This window comes from Eublepharis macularius, chromosome 15 (genome assembly GCF_028583425.1).
Source record: "Eublepharis macularius isolate TG4126 chromosome 15, MPM_Emac_v1.0, whole genome shotgun sequence".
Lineage (NCBI taxonomy): Eukaryota > Metazoa > Chordata > Lepidosauria > Squamata > Eublepharidae > Eublepharis > Eublepharis macularius.
In genome coordinates, this window is record NC_072804.1 from 40,493,577 (window position 1) to 40,506,441 (window position 12,865).

A 12,865-nucleotide genomic window follows, 5' to 3' on the forward strand; every position below is an offset into this window, starting at 1 on the left:
GATGGCAGAGTTGCAATGCCTGCTTACGTAGTGGCATCTTCAGAGAGCAGCTGACAGAATCTCAAAGTGGTGGCAAAGTTCCTTCATCCAGTGGTTCTCAACTAGTGGGTATACGTACTACCAGTGGGATACAGAAGTAGTGGGTTTTCATAACAATTGCTAAGAATTTGCTCTGCCTTAATCTCCATGTCCACCTACAAGAGTGGTGTGCCATCTCTTGGCAAACTTACCTACCATAGATTATATATCTATGCAAGCTTTTGTTTTACAGTTACAGCATCAGTATTATTGCAATGTTCAACTGCTAATGCAATTATTTTTGTTTGTGCGCGTTTTAAAGCCATAGCAATAAATTTATGCCCAACAATTATGCCCACAATTTTTATGTACTTGAAACTTGCTTTAAGTGAAAAATACAGTAACAGAACACTTGATACAGATGCCGTTCTTGGAAAAAGTGGGCTTTTTGTTTCTATTGTGGTGGGACTCATGTTCTTTGATTGAGTGATTGGTGGAATGTAAGATATGAATGTCCAAAGCTAGCCCGAGACAGGATGCTGAACTACATGGACTACTGACCTGATCCAGGAGTCTTCTTATGTTCTAGATTTCTGGCTCTGAGTAGTGGGTTGGACTAGATGACCTAGAAAACTCCTTCCCAACTTAATGATCCCCTACCCCACCTCAGCGCTGAGGTCCTTATCTGTTTATTCCCCTCCCTCAACAGCTGATTTTCACAGTGTATATTGGGAATCACAGTCACAAATCCCCAGCGTACCCCATGTTTTGACTTTAAGGCCTGAAGTTCACTGGGTGACCATGAGTCGGTCACTATCTCTCAGCCTAACCTACCTCAAAAGATTGTTGTGGAATAAAATGTAGGTGGCTTGAGCTCCTCAGAAGGAGGGCAGGAGAAACATGTAAAAAACAATTTAAGCAATAGCTGTCTTCAGACTAAATGCTAACTATGTGGCCAGAACAAAGAAGACTGAAAACAGTTTATCTAGAACGGGTTTGTCTGGCCCAGCACTTCAGAGCTGAGGCATCTCTGGCAGAACATAGTGTGATGTTTTTCCACTTAGTTCCTGTCTGAAGGTAAAATCCTACAAAAGTGAAAGTTTGCATTCTGCTTTGCCCTTTCCTTCTGTTCAGTAATAATAAAAAATGACTCCCTCACAGATATTGTGCAATGAGGGACAATAAAATAATACAAGAGCGGATTTTAAGAGTCACACTGATCCCCGGCTGGCATTGCTTTTCAGCCAATTACATCTTTCACAAGCATCCCGTGGAAAGGAATCCTTTCCAGTTTTCATTGAAAACAGATGGCAAGGTGTTTTTCATGCTTTATACGTCTCAGGGCCCTCGGTCTCGATCTGTGGGCCTTGTCTTGCAAACTGATATCTGAGCTGCTTTTACACTGATAATATCCAGATGACAGCAGGATTCGCTTAGCTTTGTGAATTGCTCTAGAGGAGGTTCTACGAAATTCCAGGCCAGTGGCAAGCAGCACAAATACCATCTATTAACCATCAGTGACTCTTCTGAAATCCTTAGGGCCAACTCCACAGACAACATTCACAACATTTTCAGCGCTGTTACTTTTGCCAGACTGAATGTAGTCCACCATCCATACTATAACATAATAATAATAACATTCCATTTATATGCTGCCCTTCAGGACAACTTAAGGCCCATTCAGAATGGTTTACAAAGTATGTTATAATTATCCCCACAACAAACACCCTATGAGGTGGGTGGGGCTGAGAGAGCTCCAGAGAGCTGTGACTGACCCAAGGTCACCCAGCTGGCTTCAAGTGGATTCAAACCTGGCTCTCCAGATTAGAGTCCTGCCGCTCTTAACCACAACGGGCTGTGAACAGGGTTTCATCAGGACCCACACATATCTGAATCTCACATGGCTCAAAGCATCAAAATACCCCCAATGAACTGTCGGTGATTAACCAAACTTCAAGCTCCTTTCCCCCTCACTGATCTTGATACTTTCTAACTAAATAATTTTTCTCCGCTTTGAACATCCTTGGAATAGAAGAAACGTGCATCAACAAGAGAGGAAATTCCTGGAAATGGCAAGAAACCAGACATTCGCTGCTTTGTCGGCTCTGCGGAGGTTTTCATCTAGGCAATTTCATTTTATTGATGGACCCAATGATCCATAGTTTCTACCCTGCTGGACTTTAACAACCCCATTCAGAGCTGTATAATTTTATTTTTTATATTTATTACCAAGAACAGTGAGGATGGACTGAAAAATACAGCCCCAAGGACCTGAATAATTTGAAGCGTTTTCAAAACAAGCTGGAAACCCAGTAGGGATTTTGCCTTATAGAAGTTTCTCACGGTTAGGGCTGGTTGTGTGCCGGCGTTTCCTGTGAACTTTTTTTGAAAATTAGCAAAGAGAAACTCTCAGTGCAGACAGAGTTTGCACTGTTAAATCTCAGGGCTAGGGGAAACCCTCTTGGGTCAGAAGGTTCCTGGGATGGTTGACTTAAGTAAACACATCAGATGCTTGCTGACTAAGTGCACCAAGAGATGCCTTTCACTTGGATTCTGCTAACTGATGCATGATCTTATTGCTATCACAGGGAGCGACTCAAAAACCATTAACCGTTTTCCGAGATACCATGGAGGAGCTATCGGAAAATGCTGACTGCCATCAAAGGTCTTTAGTGGGCAATGATAAATTCCAAAGACCTGCCTTGCCAGGTGACAAATGTCCAGGAGGACTACCTAAAAACAGAGAAGGAACCTCAACCCAGATCTCATTCAACTGGCAAAAAGATGTTCCTGACCTTGTTCCCTGGTTATTAAAGATACATTTCAAGGCCCTTATGGAGCACTGCCTGATGTGCCAAAGATTCATTTCCAGTTTGGCTGAGATACCAGTTGGCATTTGAAGCCTCAACAAATCTACACAAAATCAACAAGTCTACAAATGCACAACAGAGACAGTGTTGTGTAGTGGTTAGAGTGTCAGACCCAGGAAGATCACTGGGTGGCCTTGGCCAGTTATTCTCTCTGCCTAAGAGCCAAGCTACAAGTGACGAATGACATTTGAACGGCAAGTGATCAAGTGGAGTGCAAGTGGAGCGCAAGTGAACTGGGAGGAATACACGTGAGGGCCAAACTACAAGTGATGCCTGAAACAGGTTGGACACTTGTCAGCTTCCCTCAAGTTTTGATGGGAAATGTAGGCAGCTTGGCGGAATGTTGGACAAGTGACAGTTGAAAAGTCCATTGGACAGCAGTCGGAGAGCCAAGCTGCAAGACCAGGAAGCCTACATTTCCCATCAAAACTTGAGGGAAGCTGGCAAGTGTCCAATCTGTGTCATTTGTCACTTGTAGCTTGGCCCTCAGTCCATTCACTTGCCGTTCAAGTGTCATTCGTCACTTATAGCTTGGCCCTAACCTGCACCACAGGTTTGTTGTGAGGATAAATTGGAGGGGAGGAGAATGATGTAAGCTGCTTTGAGTCCCCATTGGGGAGAAAGGCAGGGGATAAAAGAAGTAAAATGTTAAAAAATCTAACTACAGTTGAGATGCCAATCAATGATGCCAGCTTGTAACCCTGAGAACATAACATTTTAATATGAAAGCTGCCAGGGCAGATTATTGTTCAGTCTCTGGGCCATTCTACCCACTCCTGTTCTGGTTCATCTGCTTACCTGCAGAAACTTTAAAGGGACAAGGAGGAGGAACAAGACAGGAGAGAGATTGCCCACATCTTTCTGCAGCTGCAACCCCCCACCAACGAAACATGATCTTCAAATCACCCGATTTCCAGAAGATATTGTCAGGTCTAACCTCTTGTCAGACTGTGGGAGGAAACAGAATTGCAGTGACTTTATTGAAACAGACTCTCCTGCATGGAAGATTGTGTCTGGAAGAAGTTTATTCTCTAAATGCCACACATGGGTTTCAGAAGGCACTAGCATTTCCTACTGCCGAAGATTCCTTCCTGCTTTATCTTTTGAGGCTCCCCCAATGGCCTGTCCTTAGGACTTTTCCTCAATCCCACCTCATTCCATCCAGTGAATTATCATATGTTCTATAGATGCTCTGGGTCCACACACATGACATGAGAGGGAAATGATGGAGCAAAGATCTAGGGGTCTCCCGGGGTTTCTAAAAGTCCCTTCTCTCAAGTTGTATGAAATTGAGAAAACAGACATTTCATGTAGCTCATGAGGAAAGAATGTCTCTAACTGTCCACAACACCTCCCCCCCTTCTGTTATTCCTCACTGCGCAATGGAGACGGAAGGACAAAAATAAAAAATCTCGAGTCTGGAGGAGCGGTCAATACTTTAGTGGATGCATCACATGGTGAATTTGCACATGGGAGCATCACAGCATTGGTGGTGCACTTGATGCTTTGTGCCAGTGTTGTGCAGTATCATGCTATATCTGGGGAGACCCATTCAAATGCCCACTTTCCCAGTGAAACTCAAAGAATGACCTTGGGCTATTCATTCCTCTCAGCCTAGCTTTCCTCAAAAACCCAAATAAATAAACCTGGATATCAGGAGCGCATTTCATTACTGTTGTAAAATACTTTATCCTGTGCCAGAGAGTCATTTGCTAATTGCTGCATTTTGAAGTGCTGTTAAAGAGATGTTACAGGGGCTAGTTCAGAAGCTGGTACAGTAACTATGATTTGCAATTTTATTCCAGGTCCAAGCTGCAGATAGCAGTTACCCCCTCCATACCCCCCCATTCTTAGCAAGGGGATTCTTTTGATGATGAAGAGAATTAAAAAAGAGCAAGATTCGGGTTCAGTAGCACCTTGATTTTTAGGGTATGAGCTTTTGAGAGTCAAAGCTCACTTCACTAGAAAGCTCATACCTTGGAAATCTAGTTGGTCTCTAAAGTGTTACTGGACTCAAATCTTGCTTTTCTAATACAGACCAGCATGGCCACCCACCTGAAACTGAGTTTAAAAGAATCCCTTTGGGGTTCTGGGGAGATGCTGCCTTCTCCTTGTGGCTGGTGATCTTGCTGGGATTCCCCACAAGGCTGCCCATTGACTGCCAACATCTGCCTCGGGGACTGCTGGTAGGCTATTTTTAATCCCTGTTTATTTGGACTAAGCATACAGCTTGCCAGAAATACCTCTCTGACCTCTACAAAGACCACAGCCAGGTTTTCAGGGGTGAGGGGAGGGCTTCCATCTCCACACAAGATGTTTTTGGAAACTTTTGCCTGGGGTTCAGCTCTGCTTGAAGCAACACTGACAGCCTTAAAGCTGATTCACACATGCACGGAAAAGCTTCAGCTGGCCATTTCCACACATGACGCCTGTATTAAAATGACAGGATATTTTTACCCAGGACTGTTTGGCAACCCTTCTTAAGGGCCAAACATATCACAGGAAGGTCCATGGAAGAATCTCCAGCATGGCTGCCTTGTTTTTATTTCTATAAATAGCAGCCATAGGAGGGTTCCATTTGGGTCAGGGAGGGAGGGGGGGTGTAGTGTTAACTCTCTTATGCTTTTGTCCTTCTCTCAAAAGCCCCACCTCCAGCTGGGGAAAAACATACAGGTTACCTGCATGTTTCTTCCAGTAAGTCAAATACCAGGGCCGTTTTCACACTACTAACCTGCTTCTGTAATATTGTGCAACGTTGTGCAAAAAATGCGGAAGGTAGCATCTTCTTGTGAGAGTTTTGTGCAACATTGTGCAAAACTCTCTCAAGAAGACGCTATCTTCCGCGTTTTTTGCACAACGTTGCAGAAGCAGGTTAGTAGTGTGAAAACGGCCCAGTTCTGGGTAGGGAAGTGACTTGAGATAAGGGCAATATTGTAGGGGAAAGGCTTTGATCCTCTCCCTCTGTTGGTTCCTATGTGAATCAGAGACCCTCATAGTTATTTATTATTTATTTATTTATTTTCGATTTTTATTCCACCCTCCCCACATTTCCAGCAGGCTCAGGGTGGATTACAAAATACATAACGGTTAAAATATATACAACAGTTACTATAGTTAACAATTCTAAAAACATCCCATTTACACAGTTAAAATACAATTATAAATATCAACACAGCGGCACAGAATTCCACTGATCAAATTTAAAACAACTTCAGAGCACCTCTGCATTAAAGAGTTTTTAAAAATGGGGGTATTGGTGGTGGGGAGGGCCCAATTCCTCATCAACCGGCCAGGGGGGCTCCACCTAGCACTGCCCATATGCCTGGCAGAACAGCCCCGTCTTGCAGGCCTGGCAAAAGGATAACAAATCTTGCTGGGCCTTAGTCTCTTCAGACAGAGCGTTCCACCAGGCTGGGGCCAAGACTGAAAAGGCCCTGGCCCTGGCTGATGCCAGGTGGGCCTCCCTGGGGCCAGGGACCTTTAACGGATGTTTCTCACTAGAACAGAGAGTCCTCTGGGGTTCATATGGGGAGAGGAGGTCCTGCAGATACGCTGGTCTCAGTCCACGTAGGGCTTTATAGGTTAATACTAAAAACTTGAACCTGATTCGGTACTCCACTGGTAGCCAGTGCAGCTGACGCAGTGCCGGTGTTATATGCTCACACATCAGCAAGCCCGTGATAACACGTGCCGCAGCATTCTGCACCAGCTGTAACCACCGGATCAGGTTCAAGGGAAGCCCTGCATAGAGCGCATTACAGTAGTCTAACCTAGAGGTGACTGTTGCCTGGACCACTGTAGTCAAGTTGCAGGACGAAAGATAGGGGGCAAGCTGCCTGGCCTGTCGAAGATAGAAGAACAAGGACCTGGTGACTGCCGTGATCTGAGCCTCCATTGTCAATGAGGCATCCAAGATCACCCCGAGGCTCCTGACTCTCGGGGCTGGCATAAACACCGCCCCATCGAGTGCAGGAAGCCGGAGTCCCAAATCCACGTTTCTGCGACTCAAGTACAGGATCTCCGTCTTTGCGGGGTTTAGCTTCAGCCAACTTTGTCTCAACCATCCAGCCACGGCTTCAAAAGCATGCTCCAGGACATCTGGGGTAGATCCAGGCCGGCCGTCCATCAGCAGATATAGCTGAGTGTCATCCACATATTGGTGGCACCCAGCCCGAAACTCCGCACCAACTGGGCGAGGGGGCGTATATAGATGTTAAACAGCAAAGGGGAGAGTATCGCCCCCTGCGGCACACCGCATACTAGTGGCTGGCGGGACGATAACTTATCTCCTAGCACCACCCTCTGTCCCTGACCGTGAAGAAAGGAGACAAGCCACTGTAGTGCTGTTCCCTGAATTCTCATGTCGGCGAGGCGGTGAGTCAAAAGATCATAATGGACCGTATCGAACACCGCTGAAAGGTTGCTATTTACAACCCCCTTCCCCCCAAAAACAGTGCACTAGAGATCCAGTTGTGGCTCTCTTGGGTTGGCCCTTTGAATGCAATATAATGCAAGGGAAGGGGGAATGGTATAGCGTAATTTTATTAGAGCACAGAAGATAAGCAGGGGAGGTACCAGTCAGTATTTGGATGAGAGACCACTGAGGAAGGCTGGGGTTGCTATGCAGAGGAAGGCAATGGCAAACTACCTCTGCTCCTCAACAGCTTGAATGTCCCTTGCTGGGGTTGCTGTGAATTGGTTGCAACTTGGTGGCACATGTGTGATTATGCAACAACATAACAAGTTTGTGCTTAAAAATCAACATAGGGACAACATGCCTTTCCCTTTATATCTCCACAATAAAAGGGGCTAGAGATTTTTTAAAATGAAAGTTGAGAATTTAGAGAGCCTGGAATACATTTTTTATATCGCTATAAAGATATTCAGTTGCTAGTTTTTAAAAAGCCCCTCCCCGTTGCGGGGGGACTGCATCAGGGAAAATGATTGCTATTGGCAGCTTTAGAAAGTTTCCAAAGTTTCTCATCCACATGGCAGCCATTCAGACTTTACCATGATCATTCCCAAAACTTCACAGCCAAGTAGGTTTAAAAAAGATGAGGAAAAGCCAGGGAAACGCTGGGAGGTGCATGACTCATGCACCACGATGCTGTATGGAAGCAGGGGAAAAGCTGCTTCCCAAAAGCATTGAACCTGAGGTAAATAATCAGTCTGAAAATGGCCGACCAAATTGTTGGTTGATTGTGCTATGAAACCCTCCTGCTAGGAAAAGTACCAAACATCTCTTGATTTTCCTTTCCAGCTCTGGTAAGAGCAAATTTCATTGAGCGGACCATAGCCATGATGTACCTATTTCAGTCCTCTTAGGCCTGAATCACACTTTCGGATCCCAAATGACCATTTATAGAAGGCATAGTGGTAAACAAGGCCTGTTCAAACATGCTCTGGGGGAGTAAAGGAGAGAAGTTTCTTAATGAGCAAGAATGGTCTTGTTTTTCTTGCACCAGGTCCAACCAAACATATGGATCTCATCTACTAAAATTGCCCTGATTGAGAAATGTGAGTCTAAAGTGTGGGGGTGGGGGGAGGCACTCACTCATCTTCCTCTGTTATCCTTAACGGCTTCTTGCTCTGGGAAACAGACCCCTTGATACGTCCTTTTAATGGCCTAGTATTAAATTGTAGTGTCAGAAGTTTTTGTCCTGTGATGCCGCAACAAAAATTAATGTGGTGGCTCCTCAAAGACTACACAGAGTGGAAGAAATGCTGAAACAGAGCATAAGCAACTTTAAGACTGACATATTAGACAGCACAGAACTATCCAGTAGGATCACACTTAAAGCAACATACAGTACATAGGAGCATATAGTAGTACATTCTATGGTCCCTGTCTCTTTACAGATGCACCTCTTTGAGTGTGGCAGAAACTTTCAAGGACTGGAGCCCAATTCATCTGAGGCATGATGTATGTGTGCTGTAATCCACAAAATGCTTCTGCCACAACAAATCTTGAAAATGCCACAGGTCATTGCTACTTTTACTTATTTATTCATTTAGGTATTAATATACCTTGCATTTTAACTCAGTGGGGACCAGAAGAAACTTACAGCATTGTTCTCTCCACTTTATCCTCACAACAACAACTTTGTGAGAGGGGTTAGGCTCAGAGAGAGAGAGACTGTAGCTGGCCCAAGGTCACCCAGTGAGCTTCCACGGGCCTCCCTGATCCTAGCCTAACATGCTAACCACTACACAAGGCTATCAATGTGAAAGTTGTCCATCTAGATGCACTTTCTATAGTGTTCAAAGGGCTTCCTATGTATTACCATAATAAATCTCACAACAAGCTGGTAATGTAGGCCAGTATTACCACCATCATCACCTTGTTTCAGATGTGGTGGTATCTGAGGGGGGGAATAAGATTAAGTAATATGTATAAGGAGGGCTTTTTTTCAGCAGGAACGCGGTGGAACGGAGTTCCGGCACCTCTTGAAAATGGTCACATGGCCGGTGGCCCCGCCCCCTGATCTCCAGACAGAGGGGAGTTTAGATTGGCCTCCGTGCCAGTGGCCATTTTTGCTGAGGGCGATTTAAATTTAAAAAACTCCCCCCTTGTTCTGGCTGACCCAAAGTGATGTCCTTGTGCAGTCCTGAGTTCCACCACCTCTTTTCCCAGAAAAAAAGCCCTGTGTATAAGAAGTAGGACCGAGCAAGCTAGGAAATAGCCTGGAGTAGAATACAGGCACATATCCAAAACTGGCACATGCAGAGAACATTTTGTTCAGGTACCCCTTCATCTGTTTCAAGCACTGGGGTGAGGCTGGGTCACCACCCTTTTCCTGGAGGTGCTGTGCTTTTAAGAGCTGTGTCACAGCCAGAAATTCAACAGGTGCATTTTCCCTCAACTAAAGATGCACTGAGTCAAATTGTTAAGCCTTGTGGTTCAGTTAAAGGGCAGGGGAAGCCATTTTAGGTATTGTTTTTCGTTCATGTTGCTGCTGCTATGTACAAAGCTGCCCGTTGACTTTCGGGTTCAGCATCAGGAACTGGCATTGTTGGGCCGTTGCTGGAGCGCCAGGTGCCAAGAAGAGCATTTCCTTGAGACCCTCACTGGAGGGGGTGCTCTGTGACCTCCCGTTCCCTTAGAGGAAGCTCTGGGGAAGTGGTGGGGAGGAGGGAAGCTTTGATGGGGCTTAAACAAATGCAAAAGAGTTACAATCCACTCTCTCCTGACAGGTGTGTAAAGTGCATGCATGCAAGCAAGCCAGTTCTCCACTCAAAAGGTAATTAACTTGTGAAACTCACTGCCACAGGCTATACGGACTACAGCTAGTTAAGTAGGTTTTAGAAACTATTAGGAACATTCGTAAAAGAGAAGCCTTTCTATGGCGATTAGCAATAATGAACGAACGGAACGTCCATATTCAGAAGCAATAAGCCTCTAAATACCAGTGCTGATGGACAACGTGTGCTCTGGTTACAGCCTTTTTGGGGTTATCTAGCTGGCTACTGTGTGAAACAGGATGCTCAACTGGATGGTCCATTGGTTGGATCCAGCACAGCTGCACTTACGCTCTGATGTCCTTAAGAGTGGGGGCTTCATACAGGGGACACCGAAGGTCCAAGCTCCTCCAAACCTATAGCTAACCTATTAACTTTAACAACCTTTCTCTGAGGCCCAAGTCATATTTATTTAGTTACTTCTTTTACACTCCATCTTTCTCTCTTGTAGGAACCCAAAGCAGTTGACATTGTTCTCCTCTTGTCCATTTTATCTTCACAACAACCCTATGAAGTAGGTTAGGCCAAGAGTGTGTGACTGGTCCAGGGTCACCCAGCGAACTTCCATGGCAGAGTGGGGATTCGAACTCACGTCTCCCGGATCCTACTACACTACACAGAAATATGACTCTGGTAGGCAAGAACTTAACAGTGCGACGCTGCACATGCTCAGCATCTCCTTCTACTTGGGCCCCTAACTGATGCGCAAGACGCATGTATTGTTAGCACTCCAGAGATTCATAGCCCATGCTGGTATTGGCACTGGTGCGCTAACGTCGCACATTTAGTGGCTGATGGAGCCTTTTGAACAAGACTTTGGACACATGGAGTGTTGTAAAGAGAAGTTCTTCTCAGCCATCAGCATCTTTCCTATTTAAATCAGCCCTGATTCCTGTTTGCTTAAGCAAGAGTTATAACCGGAGCCAAATAAACACTTGTTGCATGCCAATAAATAAAAACAGAAGTCTTGGAACTGCATTCCAAAGCGGAGGAGAAAACTTATTGCTCAAGAAGACTGAACTTTCCAGTAGACTGTAAAGCTGGTTGCCAGAGCACAAACTGGAGAGCGCTTGTTTCTTTAATAGTTCCATGGCTGTGAAAAAGGACGCAGCTGCGTTCTCCCACTCCATTCCTCCTCAGGCCCTGTCACCCTCTCCCCTTCCATCTGCTGTGGGTTACACAGGAGTCCGGCTTTATGCATCAGGTTCAGCGGTGGGGATACGGGGCTTGTGGTGGGATAAAAGAAATCTGCAACCTGTTCCACAACTGCAGAGGTTACAGATCAGAGAGTTCTTTGTGTCCCCTACTTTGGAGCCCTTCTTAACATTTATGTATACATTTTGCTCAAGAATTTTGAGCATTTCTTCCAAAGGTAGGATTCAGACCACTAAAAATCAACAAAGAATGGATCCGGGATCCACTGCGACTGCAAGCAAAATGTAGATCCTGGCTCTGCTCAGGGTGAAGGAACAGCTAGAGATATGAAAAAGATCTGGAAAAATGTGGGTCAGGAGATCCCCCCCCCACAAGGACTTTCCCCCAATTTTCTTATGGAAAAGTTGTAAAATTCAGGGAAGCAAAGAAAAAAACTTCCCATTCAATGTTTTTTTTCTTTGAAATGAGTGAAATGCTCATAAAGTTTTACTTGTGCAAAATGAAAGTCTAGAGGCTTTCCCCCCAATTTTATCAATGGAAATTTTGGAGAATATTAAAGAAAACCCATGAGATCCCCCCCGCCGCATTTGAATAAGTTACCTGCTTTTTCCATATAGCATGAAAAAATCTGAGCTCCCCCACCCCAATTTTCCACTGGAAATTTTGCAGAGCACTGGGAAAAAATCCTGTGTTTTTTTTCTTTTTGAATGAGTGCAATGTGCTAAAATAGCATAGGGTGCAGCATTTTTCAGCTTTCTCTTGCCTTAGCGTTTTCTACAAGTCTGCTTGTAGAAAATGAAGTCGGTTGTACTTTTCAATTCCATATATACACTACCTAATACAGTTTTATGTACCAAGTTATATGTGCTGCATTTTATGTTGTTAAAGAAGCAGAATGAGTTTAGGTTTGATAGGAAAGTAGGTACTGCATATGTTTCAACTATCCACTTCCAGAAAAAATGGGAGGATGTTTTTTGTCCCCTGGCTTTAAAATCTTCAGAAATTTTACATCTCTAGGAACAGCAGGCAATTTTTACAACCACCACCACCACTGTGTTCTTATAGAGTGATTCTGCACACGTTGGATAATGCACTTCCAATCCTCTTTATAGATCATTTGGAACAGATTTTTTTGTGTGCAGAACAAAAAATCCACCTCAAACGATTGATAAAGTGCATTGAAAGTGCATTATCCAATGTGTGCGGAATCAGCCATATACTGCTCTTCTGGACAGATCAGTGCCACGCTCAGAGTGTTAACAAAGTCAGTGTTACCATTAACTACAACAACAACAATTAATTTATATACTGCCCTTCAGGACAACTTAAGGCCCACTCAAAACAGTTGACAAATTGTGTTATTATTATCCCCACAGCAATCAACTTTGTGAGGTAGGTGGGGCTGAGAGAGCTCCGAGAAGTGGTGACTGACCCAAGATCACCCAGCTGGCTTCAAACGGAGGAGTGGGGAATCAAACCCGGTTCTCCAGATTAGAGTCCCGCAGCTCTTCTTAACTACTATACCAAACTGGCTGGCATTATCCCCACAAGACAGCTGTGGAGCTGGGGCTGTGAGGAGTGGC